The 16,730-nt window shown below is 36.2% G+C and overlaps 1 protein-coding gene and 1 long non-coding RNA gene across 5 annotated transcripts in view; one reads left to right on the top strand and one right to left on the bottom strand.

Moving 5' to 3' along the window:
• Positions 1 to 16,730, bottom strand: part of LOC121135826 — a 52,362-nt gene that overhangs the window by 9,611 nt on the left and 26,021 nt on the right. The gene's annotated exons all lie outside the window — the stretch shown is intronic.
• The window catches only part of Cd36 (CD36 molecule), a 48,839-nt gene continuing 44,283 nt past the window's right edge, over positions 12,175 to 16,730 (top strand). For 2 of the 4 annotated variants that reach the window (XM_013121099.3, XM_040735119.1), the window contains exons 1-2: positions 12,175 to 12,253; positions 12,632 to 12,760. The gene's annotated coding sequence lies outside the window, so the exon portion shown is untranslated. Of the gene's footprint in view, positions 12,254 to 12,631; positions 12,791 to 16,730 lie in introns of all 4 variants that reach the window. The other 2 variants (XM_013121098.3, XM_040735118.1) reach the window with 1 other exon arrangement.

The following is a 16,730-nucleotide window of genomic DNA, read 5'->3' as shown; positions in this document are numbered from 1 at the left end:
TAGTTAGGAATTCCAAAGCTGTAGGACATAGTGTTTCTTCCTCCTGAGGATCCAGAATCTAGTTGAGTCTTATAAAATCATAGAAGTGTTGCCAGTACAAGGAAACATACATCTCTGCCATGTTGGTGTCTTAGAATTAATACACGATAAACCTGTTTATGTGTTGATACTAATCTGAAAGCAATAAATCTCCTGCTTCCCCCTCTTCAACTTTTGTTTCCTAATGGTTTATATTAAATCTTTATCCTTCCAGGGGTGCTGAGCATCATTACTTCATATTCATTTTGGATTAAGAAAATTTTATTCTCTGATGTATAAAAGTTATACTGAATTATGTTACTGAATAAGCTGATTTGAGTTTCAAACAGGCTATGAAAAGAATTTTTACAGTTTCCTAAGAGAATATTATCGGATAATCTCATTGACATCATAGTCATTGCCAAGAACAATAGTTTATAACCTTTGTTACAGAGAAAAGCAATGGGCATCTTCTATACATGTAATATATATCACTTGGCAAACTCTTTTATCAGACAATTTATCTGCTAAGGCTTAGAAAACTGATTTTCTAAAATACATTCCTGGGTAATCTTATATTGTGACATTATAGAAAGATTTAACTTTAATGTTATGTTGCAAATATATTCAATTTTGTCCTTTATGGAAGTTACTAAAGGTGAACAATATATGGAATGTACATATGCAATATAGCCTCTTCTTTGACTGTCAGGGAATATCCCCCAAAACTGGATAAGTATGTCTCTATGCTATTGTGTTTCTATCAAAGTAGAAGCCAGTTTATGTCTTCACTGCCAGTCAAAAAACTGGTGAGACAAAGAAATAGGCTCCATAAATTGCAAATGTTCACCAAATGTTAAATATGACCATGAGAAACCAAAGTCCTTGGAGGGCAGACTGAAGACGAGCACAGATGAAAGCCAACACAGTGCCTAGAAGGGGCAAAATCACATGGGAAGAAGTTGACTTTAGATAAAATGTATCCTTTGTTGCCAGTCATATCTTAAGAAGAAGAAGGGAACTGAGTGGCTGGAAGATTGTTATCAAGATGTTGATAAAAATACCAGATGGACTCACTCTTTTTGGGAAAAATAGAAAATACATATGTATCGTGGAAAGGTTGACTTTCAGAGAAATCCTTCATAAATGGAGTAGACATGAAAGAATGAATCACTAGCATGGTGGGAAGGATTTCAGATGGGAGGTAACTGAAACGTTGCTCAAGAGTTGTCATCTGCTACTCAATTCAAATGCAATCTTAGGTAAAAATATGTTTATCAAATGAGTGATTTTTTTGAAAAATTCATGTGCATATTAGTAAGACTAAATGGACTCAGTAGGGTGTGTTTATACACACATATATATGTAGACACATACACATATGTGTGAGTGTGGGTTTATTAAAAAATCATAATTAGAGAGGTCATGAAGTTGAGAATGGGGGCAGCCATAGAAGGAATTGGGGTGGAGGAGAATGGGATGGAAATTATATAAACACAATATATATGTAACATTCTTATATTATGGATAACATTCTCAAAAAGTAATAAACCAGTCTCCACAAACTGACAAGTTGTCATTGTTGAAGATAATACCTACACAATTCTTTAAAAAAGAAGATACCATGCAGCTTCCTATATAAAGCCTTCACATATGTGTTCCATCCTCTTTGGTAGAGGAATCTCTCTGTACCCTCTCAAAAGAGAAACATAAACAGTAAGTCAGATACAAAATCTTTATGTGCAACAGTGTAGTGCCTGCAAGATATGAAAACCTAGCCACTATGGAAAATTTAACAACTCAACTGTCACTCATACCTGCTAGGAGTTCAGAAACTGGGTATATCAACGACTCCAGAACAGATCTCACGTTCAGATGCAGTCAACCAACATAAACTCCAAGTCTTTGTCGTCTCTCTCTCTCTGTCTCTCTCTCTCTCCCTCTCTCTCTGTCTCTCTCTCTCCCTCTCTCTCTCTGTCTCTCTCTCTCTCTTTCTCTCTCTCTCTCTCTCTCTCTCTCTCTCTCTCTCTCTCTCTTTCTGCTATGTTGTTTTTTTGCTTTCTTGGTTTTTCACGGTTTTGCTGTTGTATTTGGTTTTTTGTTTCTTTTTTGAGAAAACTTAAAAGTTGAGTCAGTTGGGAGGAGAAGGGAATCTGGAGGAACTTTGGGAGTGGGGAAGAATATGATCAAAATACTTTAGAATTTGAAAAATGTTTTAAATAACTAAAATATAATAATAAAGTCTCAGTATTTTAAAATAAAAACAGACAACTGTCCCAAACTCTCCAAAACTTAATTATTCTTGTCCCTGAGAGGAATCACTTTGAACTCCTTCAGGATATACTTATATTGAGTTTTCTTGGTTTTCTTTTAAATATTCACCTAAAACTGAATTATTGAGATGTTTTTGTTTATCTTGGCATAGGCAATATTGCATCATATCGTCACCACCTCTTCTCATGTAAACTTCTTTTCTAACTGAATAACTTAGAACCATCTGTTGTTCTTGTTGATTGTTTTATGTTTTGCTACTGTTATATGACTGCTATAATTTTTTCCTGGCAGAACACAGAATTGTAACTGTTGCTTTTGTTTTTGCATAGTTTTGCTTTTCTTTTTCTTCCTTATGACAATAACAGGCTTCTTTTATCCTCTGAAATATTTCCTTCTTCACTTTTTATAACATTCTCGCTTTGAGACTTTTGAGATTTCTTTTTATTCTCTTTTCTTGCTGTTTATTTTTTTCGAATAGTAAAGTTTATTAGATAATATATGATAGTTTTTTAAACAAATACTATTTTAACATTTTAATTTAAATAAAAAACAAGCCTATTTCATATGTCAATTCCAGCTCCCTCTCTCTCTCCTTCCCCACCCCCATCCCTCCATACCATCTTCCCCTGACTCCCTTGGGAGGGTGAGGTCCTCCAGGGAGGATCCCCCAAGTCTGTCAAATCATCCCGGACTTGGTCCAGGCCCCCCCATGTGTCCAGGACAAGAGCACATCTTGATGTGAAATGGACTCCCAAAGTCCATTTATACACCAGGTATAAATAGTGATCCACTACCATAGACCCCATAAATTTCAGAAGCCTCCTCTCTAACATCCACATTCGGGGAGGGAGGGGGTCTGGATCAGTCCCATGCTGGCCTCTCAGCCATCAGCCTGGGGTCCATGATCTCCCCCTTGTTCAGGTCAGCTGTTTCTGTGGACTAGCCCAGTCTTGACCCCTTTGCTCATCACTCCTCCCTCTCTGCAGCTGGGTTCCAGGAGTTCAGCTCAGTGTTTAGCTGTGGGTGTCTGCCTCTGCTTCCATCGGACACTAAATAAAGCCTCTAGGATAGCATATAAGCTACTTTATCAATATCCTTGTAGGAGAAGGGCATTTAAGGTAACCTCTCCACTATTGCTTAGACTGCCCATTAGTATCATCCTTATAGATCTCTGGAAATCTCCGTAGTGCCAGATCTCTCCTTAAACCTATAATGGCTCCCTCTATTATGGTATCTCTCATCCTGTGCTCCTCTATTCTTCACCCAACTCAAACTTCCTGCTCCCCCATTTCCTGCCCTGCCCTCCTCTCTTCTCCCCCTCTCCTCCCAGCTTCCTCAACCCTCCCCCATCCTCCCAATCCTGTTACTTTTCTCCATATCCTCTCCAGCATAAACTGCCATTGGTGTTTTTTTTTAATTTAGCCATTCTGACAGGAGTAAGATGCTATCTCAGACTTCTTTTGACTTGTGTTTCCCTGATGATTAAGGATGTTGAGCATTTTCTTAAGTGTCTATTGGCCAATTAAACTCCTCTATTGAAAATTCTCTATTTAGTTCTGTACCCCACTTTTTAATTTGATCCTTTGGTGTTTTGGAGACTTGCTTCTTGAGTTCCTTGTAAATTTTGGAGAACAGCCCTCTTTCAGACGTTTTCCCATTCTGTGGGCTGCCATTTTGTCTTGTGGACTGTGACCTTTGCCTTACAGAAGATTCTCAGTTTCAGGAGGTCCCATCTCTTAATTGTCAGCCCATTGTCTCTTTATCTCTTAAGCACCCCATTTCTTCTGATGTACTTTAAAAAAAATCTTGGGTTCAGGCAGTTTATATCCTAGGATCTTGTAACATAAGATTTTGTTCTGGCAGGGTCCTGCCATTCTTGAGAGACCCAAATAAATACACAAGATATTATTTTAGTTTTAAAACTGTCGGCCAGTGTCTCGGGCTTCTTATTGGCTAGCTCTGTCTTAATTATTAACCCATTTCTATAAATCTATGTATTTCCATGTGGTCTTGGCTCACCAGAGAAGGGTCTTGACCTTTTACTCCTCTGGCATCCTACATGGTGATCGACTCTGCCTACAATTTCCCAGAATTCTCATATCCTGGTCCCACCTATCTCCCTGCCTCTATTGGGCACAGTGTTTTATTCATCAGCCAACAAGACAAACATATACAGAAGGACATCTATCATAATCTCCTCTTTTCTGTGTAAATGAAAGGAAAGTTTTTTACTTTAACATAGTAAAATTATATATAGCAAAACAGTTATCAAGTAAGAACTATAGTTACAATATTTAGTTTATTAACATTTAGCAAGATTTAAAGAAAATATTCCGTTATCTATCCTATCATTGTGAATCTAAAGTCTTATATGTAACTCATCTTATATCATAACTAAGGAAAACTGTGATCATAACTACCTGTCTTCAACTCCATCAAAGACCTCAGAAGGAAAATACATAAACTCTAGAATTGACACAGACATCTCGCTGCCTGAACAGTTATCCAAAGCTTCTCTGTAGTGTTGGATAAGGATCTTGAACTTATTTTGTTGTATTCTTTTTTAACCTAATTTTTTAATTTAAATTAGAAACAAGCTTGCTTCACATGTCAATCCCAGCTCCCTGTCACTCCCCTCCTCCTCCTCTGCCTCCCAACCCCCCACCCTATCCCAACTCTACTCTCCAAGGAGCTCGAGGCCCTTCATGGGGGATCTCCAAAGTCTGTCATATCGTCCCTGAGCAGGGTCTATGCCCTCCCCATGTGTCCAGGCTGAGAGAGCAGCCCTCCAAATGGTATGGGTTTCCAAAGTCCATTTGGATGCCAGGTGTAAATACTGATTTATTGCTGGAGGCCCCAAAGAATGCAGAGACTTCCTCACTAATACCCACATTCAGGGGGTCTGGATCAGTGCCATGCTGGCCTCTCATGTATCAGTCTGGGGTTCATGAGCTCCCCCTTGTTCAGGTCAGCTAATTCTGTGGGTTTCACCGACAAGGTTTTGACCCCTTTGTTCATCATTCCTCCCCCTCTGCAACTGGGTTCCAGGAGTTCAGTTCAGTATTTAACTATGGGTGTCTGCCTCTGCTTCCAGCAGCCACTGGATGGAGGCTCTAGGATGTTTAGATTACACAGTGAATAACAATTGCGACTTTGTTCATTTTATTCCTAAAGTCCTAATATTTCAATGGATGGTGCTTTCTTTCTGAGTCACACATAATGTTGCTTTTAATCCACTGGAAGCTTTTAAGATCTATATTGTAGTCAATTAACTTAGGAAGTAGACTTCCTTTATGGGATGATTTATAGCTCTGATTCTCCTGCCTCAGGCCTTCCTCAGTGAATTATATGTCTTCACGCATGGCATCTGCTATTTTTCATCCTCTGTAGAATTCTAATATTGGGGAGGTTGATCATGGAAGAAGCCTTTAAATTTGTGGAGAAGTATCTAAGGACTAATTTGACCTTTTCTGTTTCTTAATCCTAGAAAACACCATTGGATTCTATGCTAATTTCTGTATAGAGTATACAGAACATAAACACACATTAGGTCCAAAGATACAGATAATTCAGAAAACAGTTGAAGTAATGTTAACACTTCAATAGATCCATAAGTGTCAGGTTCAAAAAGTCCCAGCCAGGAGCAGAAAGCTAATAACTAGAAGAATAAAGATATAAAAGCAAAACAAAACAAAAAGAACAAAACAAATACAGACAAGCAATCATAAAAACAAACATAGCCGTTGAATTGTAAACAGGATGATAAACCAAACATTTGGGGAAACACAGGAATCAGATTGTAAATTTCTGGCTATCTTTATAAATACTCCAATGTAGGGGGTGGGATGAGGGGTCAGTGGGAGACAGGGGCAGATGGGAGGGAAATGGAACTGGGATTGATATATTAAATAAGATTGTTTCTCATTTAAATAAAAATGTATAAAATAAAATAAAATAAAAACCCCAATGCTCAGTGTCTCTCATGGTCTGCACAGTTGGCCATCTGCCTTCAGCACCTCCCCAATAGGATCCCGTCTTGTAAACAAGACTTTGCTCTACTAGCATACTGCTATCCCATGATTTCATTAACCTCTGATGCATTAATTTCACAGCCACTAACTTTATTTGTATTTTTATGGTATCATAGTTTTCTATTTCACCAATTCTATGACTATAATGTCTGGTTTTTGTTTTTTGTGATTTGTTTTTCTGAAGGCAATAATCATAAAATGTCATTCTTTAAAGTATCTTTTTGTTTTAAGCCTTATTTATTATTTATTTTTAAAATTTATCTTACATATTACATATTTTTGTCAGGTTCCTGATGCTTTTGTCTTAATATTTAATATTGTAGGAAATGAATATGGGGTTTTTCTTGGGAGCTATAGTATGAAGAACCAATACAGTAATCATTACATATGTACATACACACACATGCACACACACATGATAACACAGAATTGAAAATGATAATAAATTGAACTTTGAAAGGCTATAAAAGTAAACACTGTATTTTAAAAAATTTGAATTATCTGTTGATTAATTTTTATATTGAATATATTGAAATATATCTTTATATTGGTTTAAGTCACATATTATTATTAATATCAACTGCTTATTTTTAATTTTAATGTAGCCATTAGACTTTCCAATTATATGCATGTTTGCATTTGCCCTCTTGGATAATACTCTGTGATGTAGTATGATCTGATGAGATCCCACTCACTTCTCCTGCCTTTTCCTATCTCTCCTACCTCCACTGAAAATAATACCAACTTGTAGAGTGCTTGGCCACAAATGAGACATCCATATCACACTTAACTCCCTAAAACTCAGAGAACATTTCAAACAATGTAGAAGCTACATATCAGGAAGGCGTTGAGTAAAAAGATGTCTTCTTAAAGATACAGGACTGATGCACTCATTAGTTAGCTTCCCAGAGTGGATGAAGGAAAACATATGAGTCATCATTTCTAGCTAAGAAATGATGTGGAAAATGAATTTAAGATGTGCTATATTTGTTTATGCTGCGATTGTCTTACACATTTTCCTATACCCATATGTTTGAACTGATCTCAGTTTGTTTCCCTGTACCCATAGATGTGAGTTTTTACTAAACAAGGTTTCAGAAGTTCACCTGCTTTTCCCAGTCCCATCAACTGCTATGTCAATATGATCACATAAGGTCTTCTTAAAGCGCTTATCTTTATTTATTCATAATTTTATTTCTTTCTGCTTTGGTTCAACTAATCTTCTAGGACAGATTAGGGGTTTAATGATTCTCTGAATGTAATTATCAGATTACAGCCCTTATTGATCTTAGCTAACTTCTAAGTCACATGTCTACTTCCTGCAATTCCAAATATGCTATTATTGGTATTAATTGAAAGGATGGCTTACCCTACTCTTCATTCTCTTTTTGGACTGAATATATATGAATCTGAAAATTGGGGAAAGGATGTGAAAGGAGAGCTTAGGAACTGATCTTATGCTACTGTTTAGTTTTAAAAAGAGAAAGCCATCCTGCCTAAAGACTAATTTCCCATGCCATTCAACCAGTGAATGGCTGTGGGGATTTCACAGCAGAAGTATTTTTCTGAGAGGGCAAAACATTGAAGTCTTGTTGGCTTCGTAAAGACTGCCAGCATTTGTGCTAGATGCTGATTCAAAGAACTTATGTATCTCAAAATGTGTTCAATGTCACGATAGGTTTAATTAAGCCAAGGAAAAGATGTCAACTATTTACAAAGTACCCGTAATGAGGACAAAGAAATACTTTAACACCAAATTTAGAAAAGGCATACTCTGTCTTCCTGTCTTTATTAATGTAATAAATACCTGTTGAGTGAAATAGGGCTTGAGTTTTAGAGGTAAAATGACTAAAACATGCAATATTTTGAAGTTTCTTATCATTGATAATAGAAAGCTCTCTGGATAAGACAGAATGGAGGTTTGTATAAATAATGAAATGTAGAAGAATATAAGTTCATCTTCTGAGCTCTTGACTCTGAAACTCCTTTCTTTTTAAATGACATATAGTCATCACAAGGACTACTTTTGACAATTTTTTCCTTCCCCAAACAATAAGGGCACTTTACTCATCTGTTAAAGTTCTCCATTGGTCCTCCAAATAAACTTGCTCTTTCACATTCTACCACTCAGGAGGACTAACCGGTTTCTCCAAGTAATGGAGACATGGAATTAATTCCTTTTGTGAATTTATATTTCATTTAAAAATCTTAACACATAATTATTTTCTTTAGAGCAAATAATGTTTTTGAGAGTACAAATGCAAAGTCTTGTAAATGTATTAAGTCATACAAATATGACCTCAATTTAGACATAATTTTATTTTCCTATTATAAATAAGAATACTATTTTTATCATGTATAGCACTGTTCCATGAGTCATGCAAGGAGAAATACAGGTTGAAAGACCACTGTCATATGCCTTTCTGCATTTTTTCAGGTTGACAGTATTAGATTGACTGTGTTGTAGGGGAGAAAGTCTGAACCAAACACCAAGTATTCAACATGCCACTCAACTCCACTGAAACTTTAGTAAGTTTCCCAACCTCCAAGGACCACTTTTGCCACCTGTATTATTGGGATAATAATACTACCTCCCAGAACTGATAGCAAGATTGTTTATTTGACACATCTGTTTCTCGAATACTCTCTAATGTGGGAAAAGCACTCTCTTGGCTAACTATTACTATAACGTGACACAACTCAGGTCTCTTAGCAAAGGTGCTTCTGAAAGGATTAATACTGTTTCACTAGTTAATTAGGCATAGAGTCATAAGACTAATGTCATTATCTGAAATGTCAGTCAGTACACACAAGTGTGCCACCCACTTCCCAATGAGATTCTTTCTGTCCCTGTATACAGAAACTTTAAAAACATTCATGATAATAGCCTTAATTTTACTGAGCCACAGGAAAGAAAAGTTATAAGACAATGTTTGGGTGGAATTTCCTGTTTTATTTGCAATGTTATTTTCCTAGTTGCTTTATTCTGACATTTACTCATATCCAAATATTTGGTAACTGGCATATGATATAGCTCAATTAATCTCAAAGTAAGGGATCCCAGTCCTTGTGCAGGGATGATAAGTATTCCTTCTATGACTGGGTGAGCCACCTGCTGTTTCCTGTTGCCTAACTCAGTTGAGCAATAGCAGGAAAGTCCAGGACAAACTTCGGACAAAGGCCAGGATGTGGTTTCCACACGAGAAAGTATTCTGTCCTCAAACTGTCCCGTGCTAGCCTGACTTCTGGGAAGGTCACTCGAGCTTCTGAATGTCTGATACCAGAAGAATCTTCTGTTCATGCAGTGTGTCTGAATAATTTAGAAATGAAGAAACTGTGGAGACCAAAACTGTGTTGAAAGGAAAGAACTAAAGAAACTCTGAGATTATGTTAGGACTTGTCTTGAAAGCTGCCACTGCACAGACCTAGTGCATAGCTACTGTCAGATTAGGAGTGGGGTCAGTGAGAAACAGGAGAATAGGACTTCTTTTAAATAACTTTTTCCTTCTGAGATTTCAAATATTTACAAAAAATCTTCTTTGGCATTCAATTTCTTTCAGTATTATCATAATAATTGTCATCTGTTTTATTCGCTTTCATCTGCCCTTGGTGTTTTCTTTGTTTGTTTCCGTAAGCCTAATCATTAGTTTTGGTTTTCCATCACTTTGTGACTTGCTGTGAGAGGAGTTTATCTACAGTAAGGCATATAAAAACATGCTAAGATCCTTATAAACATTGCATTCCCAAAGAGAGGACAGATATAAAATTGAGAGCAATACTTTGTCAAAGCTTGGGGCAGAAACTTGGATACAAGTTGTTGAAAGAGTGAAAAGAGGAGAACATGGGACAATGGGAACGTGGCAGCATACTCTGTGAGTTTTCAGCATCCTTAGGCAACTTCGAAGTGTTCCCTAATCCTTGTAACTCTGAAGTCTCCTTTGTTAAATGCTAAGTGTTAGCCAGTGGGTTCCCTCAGGTTTCTAGCCTCCTGTAATGGGAAGATAATGGAAAGAGGACCGGAAAAGAAGAAATGCATCACAGGTAGAATAGATGAGAAAGGCTGCGAACTGGAGTAACAACTTGTCATGTCTGTACAAGTGTGGGTGTCTTGACAATCGAGACACTTAATATTCTTTAATACCTTGTGTTCTTCATTTTGTCAATGTTTGTTTGTTTGTTTTAAGACAGGATTTCCCATATCTGTGCTGTCACTGATTTCACTCTGTCGCTGTGAATTACCTCAGGCTTCTGATTCTTGTCATTCTCCCTCCACCTCCAGTGTGCTACAACTACATACATGCACCACTGTGCCCATTTTTGTCATGCTGGGTGTCATGCACAAGCGAGAATTCATCCCGTGACCCGCATCCAATCAAATCTTCACCTCTAGGAAGTGAGCCACTGGGAACTTTCTAAGCAAATCAAGTTTTGACAGAGACTATTAATACATTGGTTTGACCATGTTAGCGGATTAAACAAATAGAAGTTAATCTCAGACATGTACTTAACGTGCTAATGATGGATGATCAACCATCTGATCACAGGCAGCCATGACTGCCACAAATGCAACAACCGGATACCAAGAAGAAACCTGGCCAGGCTTTTGACAACTAACAAAATTTTGAAATCATTTCTTCAGTGAATTTTTCATGCTCCATATAACATCAATCTTGTGAAGAGATGAAGATAAGTAAGCTGTGATGTGTTGAATGCTGGTTAACTAGCTCTAGACTAAATGTGCTAAATCAGGGAAAATGTGAATGTCATGACATCAGTCTGGATTCTCCTACGGCTCATGGAGAAGTGTAGTGACAATTATTACAGAACAACTTGAAATAGATACCTGCTTCCTTCCCCTCTGTGGCAGTGTTCTTAGAATAAAGAACTTGCATAACAAATTAACCCATGAAAGAATATTATCCACATTGATCCTTGGAGATCCAGAACCTTAAATGATTAGGGAGAAAATTCATGAATACTTGGCCTTATAAAGCATATACCATAATGATCTCATGTTTTAGAGTATCTTTATTTTTCATATTTATTTGATATATACCAAATATATTATTTGATACATATATATGCATCCAGCTTAGACTCACCAAATAATATCATATTTAGTGTTATACCTGACAAAAGAGGATCAAAATTATTTCCAGTCTGATGCTTATTCATTTTTCAGGACTTTCTCTAAAGCTGTTCTCACAAACAATGTAGTGCTCTTCATCTCAAAGAGAAGTGCACATGTCATTTTTAAGATAAATATGACTGAGAAACATGGTGCAGTCAAGGGAATTGCTGTGAGGTTGTAAAGGGGTTTTCCCTGGAGAGGAATCTGCTACTCTGCTCTTTTAAACATCATAGAGTAACTCCTTTCCCTCTTTCCTCTCTTCCTTCCTTCCCTCCTTCCATTCATTTATTTTAAAGAGCAGTTCATTTTCAAGCTGGCCAGCTTTACAAACTCTGGGTGTCAGGCTTTCTTTAGTTTACAAGCTTCACAGCCCCACTGGAGTGTCAATCAAAAATTCCACAGCCATTCTTGGATACTCGGAGGTGGGGCTATATAACAAGCAGCAGTGATTTGACCCAGCACTTGTGGCAAACAGGAACGGAATTATCCGTGTGACACTGTAACCTTGTGACTACATTTTGAAGTTCCACTTGTGGCCTCGTATTCCTATCATCGAACTTCTAACTGGTAATTACTTCCATGCAATAATTGAAAATTCCCTAGCCTAAAGGTTTAATGGTCAAGACTTGTGGCTGTAAAACTAAAACCTCTTGCTTTTATTGGATTATTTGCTTTGTTCTTATACAGTTTAGAGTATAAATGGGTTTTCTCTTCTTACAGAGAGAAGAATCATGGGAAGTATTCTATGAATTTAGGTGTCCTGCTGAAACTTTTAATTAAGAAAGACAGTAGATACTTGGTCAGTTCAACTATTTTTACTATAATCTTGTCAGATGTCTGTTACTTAGAGAGAAAAGATGATTCAGAAATATTTAACATTATTCAAGCCCTTTAATATATAGGCATACTTATATGCTTCACTAGATGGACATCTTAATGGAGTTAAAGAGGAAAATTTATGTATACCTCTCAGTCATGTCTGTCATCTATCATCTATCTATCTATCTATCTATCAATCTATCTATCTATCTTCTATCACCTATCTACTCATCTACACTAAGAAGACAAATTGCAGATGATCCTTTTTTTTCTAAAGATAGACTCATAATAAATGTTATGAGTGAGGTTTTGCCTATTAAGATTTCACACCAGAATGACTGTCTTTGGAATCTTTCAGAAAGAAGAATATGCTCTTCCTGTTTCTGGTGCCTGATAATAATAAACAGAGGTCACAGGCGGTCTCTCTGCTGCTGCGTTTCCTACTGTGGTGCAAGCCAACAGGTCATCCCTGTGATCTATTTGAGAGGTGATTTTGAAACTGTGTTATCTTCTCAAGGTAGATGTTTCATCACTCTAATGTAATTCATTTAACATGAGCTGCTGAAACATGAATGAAATATTCAACAGGATGCATAAGCAACACTAAAATATTAAGCTTAAATTAAAAATTGATGTTCAATATGCAAATCACCACTAACATGTTTTCATGGTAATAATTTGCTGATACTAGAAAATATACAAAATCAAATAAAGTTTTGGAATTAGGCAAAATTGCAGGCACAGTTACACTACTGCTCACATACTATCATTTCATCAACAATGCTTTATGTTATGATTCGTATTGTGATGCAATGCTCTATATTAATATTTGCACAGCTTTACTGTGGTTATATTAAATGGTTTGGCAATGTGACCTAGGGAATTAAGATACAGGGCAGCAGGAATAATTAGCTCCACTGGGCACTGGGGAATGTGGGGCTGAATATTTTTGTAGACTGGAGGAGAAAAAATACTATCACCTTCCAAAAATCTTAGCTTCGATTGCATCTAAATCTTTGAGTATTTCCAGTGTTAAGCATAGCTTGTCCCTTGGGCAATTCATAGTTTTACTTGGGCAATTCATAGTTTTACTTATGTATTGTAGACAAGCAATAATTAAAGAGTGCACAATCTCAGATAAGTTCTACTTTATAATGATCCTGCTTATCTAAATCTATAATTATTAAATACAAATTGAAATGTTGTAATGTAAAATAATGCAACAGAATGCATTTTCTATTAAATGACAATAAATCATTAACTCTAGCATTATGCAAATGAGTGTCTCTGAAGACCTTGCTCCTGTGTTTCATATTTTTTGCTGGATTATTAGTACTTATCTGCCCAATACATACTATACTTAATTTTATGCACTGAGTACTGTAAATGTTCAAAGAATTCCCAACACAAATGCTGTTTCATATACGTCTAGACTATCCAAAGAGGGGACCGTTGAAGGTAACTGCTCTGCTGGATAATCAAGGAATCCTTCTCTGAATTTGGGAGCACAACCGTGGTATTTGCTCTGTAAAGATGATGAAAGAGTAGTGGAGTCCTAAGTATATGCAGTCTGTGGAGCCTTAGGTTGCTTAGAAACTCAGTGACTATGGGCTTGCTATGGCAACTCAAGTTATCAGGGAATGCAAACTTAGCTAGCACTCTGCTACGTCTTCATATTTGCAGGTAAGAATATTCAGATACTCCTGTAATCTCAGTATTTTCATTGTTTATGCAAGACTCAAATATGAAAATAATTAGTTATAATAGATTATACTTACATGTAATTGATCATTAACACTGTGTTTTATTTCAAATTTATAATGTTTGCTATTTGTTATCTTGCTGTCTTCTCTCTCGTATATAGATGTAGACATAGAGATAGATAGGGTTAGATCTAGATAAAGAGAAGAGAAGATAGATATGGATAAAGGTAGATAGACATGTACAGAGAGAATTGAGTGTGGTGCACTAAAACTGTTAGAAAGAAAAGTTGGGACAGTATATTATTTAAATGCTATATCAAGGGTTTCATAAATGTGATTCCTTAATAGTTCTATTTAAATATTCTGCAAATATAATATAGCTTACTGTTAGGTGTATTTTATATTTCTCACTCATTTAAAAACCACATATATGTATAAAGCTATATAATTTCTCCTTAATGTCTTACTTTAATAATTATGTAATATGATGTACTAGAAATCAAATTAATTTGGAGACCACGTTTTGGAGAACATTGCAAAGGCACTAGGGAGACTGCCACTCTTAGTATGCATACTTCCTCAAGGCAGTGCGTTTTGGATTATATAGCTCCTCACACTGTGCCTTTTTTGGCTATCCCTGCTCTACATATTTATGCTATACAGAAACTATGCTCTTTCTTTCAGCTCCTCTATATGAGTGCTGAGCTTCCCTTATCTCTGTATTAACTCCAGCTTTGTGTTTATCACTATCAGTAGCATAGGCAGAGGCAGAGTCTCTCTTGAGACAAGACACCACAAGGTTCTATTTACTGTTCTTTTCTCCTGGGCATTATCATTTATGTATTTTGTTTTGATATTTAAGATTTCACCATGTTAATATTTCTCTTGAGAGAAGTAGCAGCAGTTTGAGTCAGTTTTTCACAGAAAATGCCAGAATTAGTACATTCACTCACTTTTTTAATACATTTTTTTGCATTCATGATTCCTCATATGGTCAACATCTGTGAATTGTTTAGGGTGTTATTTCAGCTCGATACTGTCTCTGTAGATGGTAAAAAGCCTCAACTCACAGAAGGGGATAAGTGTAAACATAGAAATTTGAGTGGTTTCCTGGAGGTAACTGTCCTTTGAAAACCTAAACCAGGGCTCTTTAAGATTCCAATGACCATTCATGAAGTCGATCATGAAATGCACAACAATTTTCCCACTTTCATTAAAAAGAATTTCATAGCACGAAAGTGATGGCTCACTCACTTAATCCCAGCACTTGGGAATGCTGAAACAGTTAGATCACTGCGTTCAAGACCATCCTTGTCTACAGAGTGAGTTCCACAACAGTAAGGGCTACACAGGGAAACCCTGTCTAGAAAAACAAAAGAGAATGACCAAACAAAACAGAAAATTCCTTTCTCATACAACTCATATGTTGTGCCCTGATTATAGTTTTCCCTCCCTCTAGTCCTCCTAGTTCCGCCAAAACTCCCCTCCCACTCCCTTGGCAGTCTATGTCTAAATAGTTAACAGTTTACAATGAAGTTGAAAGAGCTGAGACACCTGCCACCTTTGGCATGCAAACAAAGATTTCAGAAGACTAAGAGGGCCATGTTTTCTTCTGCCTGACATCTTGTAACTCATTTCTGCTCCGGTCATTTTGAAACCTTCTTTCATGCACTGCTTTTTGGAGAAAGCATTGAGTACAAAAAATTTATATCACCAATATAAAAATCAACATTTTTGTATTTTTCTTAAAGATTCCAATGAAAAAACTGTGTTGATGTCTTCCTTTTGCAGAGGACTATTTGGTAGCTAATGTCTCATTGTTTTTCACAAAATCTTAATCATTTCAGAGTGTTTGCCACAGTAGAAGATTCCACCTGTTCTCACAAGATCACACATGTGTATGCCAGTCTGTAGGGAGGCAGGAAATTAGCTTGTAGAATCAGGCCTTTTTGGAACTTAAGGACTTGCAATGGGTCAATACAAAACAGTTCATACAACAACTTATTTATTTAAGGTTAACACATTTAGTTACTTTAGCAAATTTTAGAAAATGCCCTTAATCAAGATATGATGATTGATACATAAACAGAATTTGCACACAGGATCATTCCACCCTGTCTCGGAAAACCAAAAAAAAAAATTAGGGAAGCATATTTTATAGTATATCATCATCTATGCATTGTAATTATATAACAAATATCTTATAAAATGGAAGAATTTAAGCTATGCATATAAATATTTCTTAACATGGAGTAATCATATGATATATATCTAACACATTCAGTTTTTGTTTAAGCCAAAGTATACATTTTATTGGTCACATTGCATGCTTAATGCCCACTACACAAAAAAACTTTACATCTGGAATATTACCTACCACTCTTTTAAATTTTGTATCAGATACATGGAAAAGGCAAGTATTTAACATAATCATGCCTCTTTTAAAGGCATACTTGATAGTCAAGCTATTTAGCATCCATTCAGTGTATGTTTAGGCCAAATTATGTTCTGGTTACGGTTTGTAATACTGGGATATATAATACATATTAGAAAAATAATTACCAGTGAATATATTGAAGGAACTTGTGTGACCTTCTACCTTGATACTCATAAATTGAATTTGGGTATATACAATTTCTGTGGCACGAACACTAAATGTTCTGAGAATATACAAAATTTTGAAACATAGTTATATGGTATTTTACTGTATATAGGTGACTATAGAATGTGTGTATTACATAATTTATTATATAT

The sequence above is a fragment of the Mesocricetus auratus genome, unplaced genomic scaffold (assembly GCF_017639785.1).
Source record: "Mesocricetus auratus isolate SY011 unplaced genomic scaffold, BCM_Maur_2.0 Super-Scaffold_100043, whole genome shotgun sequence".
Classification (NCBI taxonomy): Eukaryota; Metazoa; Chordata; class Mammalia; order Rodentia; family Cricetidae; genus Mesocricetus; species Mesocricetus auratus.
The sequence above is the reverse complement of the archived record's forward strand: the minus strand, read 5'-3'. Positions and strand labels throughout refer to the sequence as shown.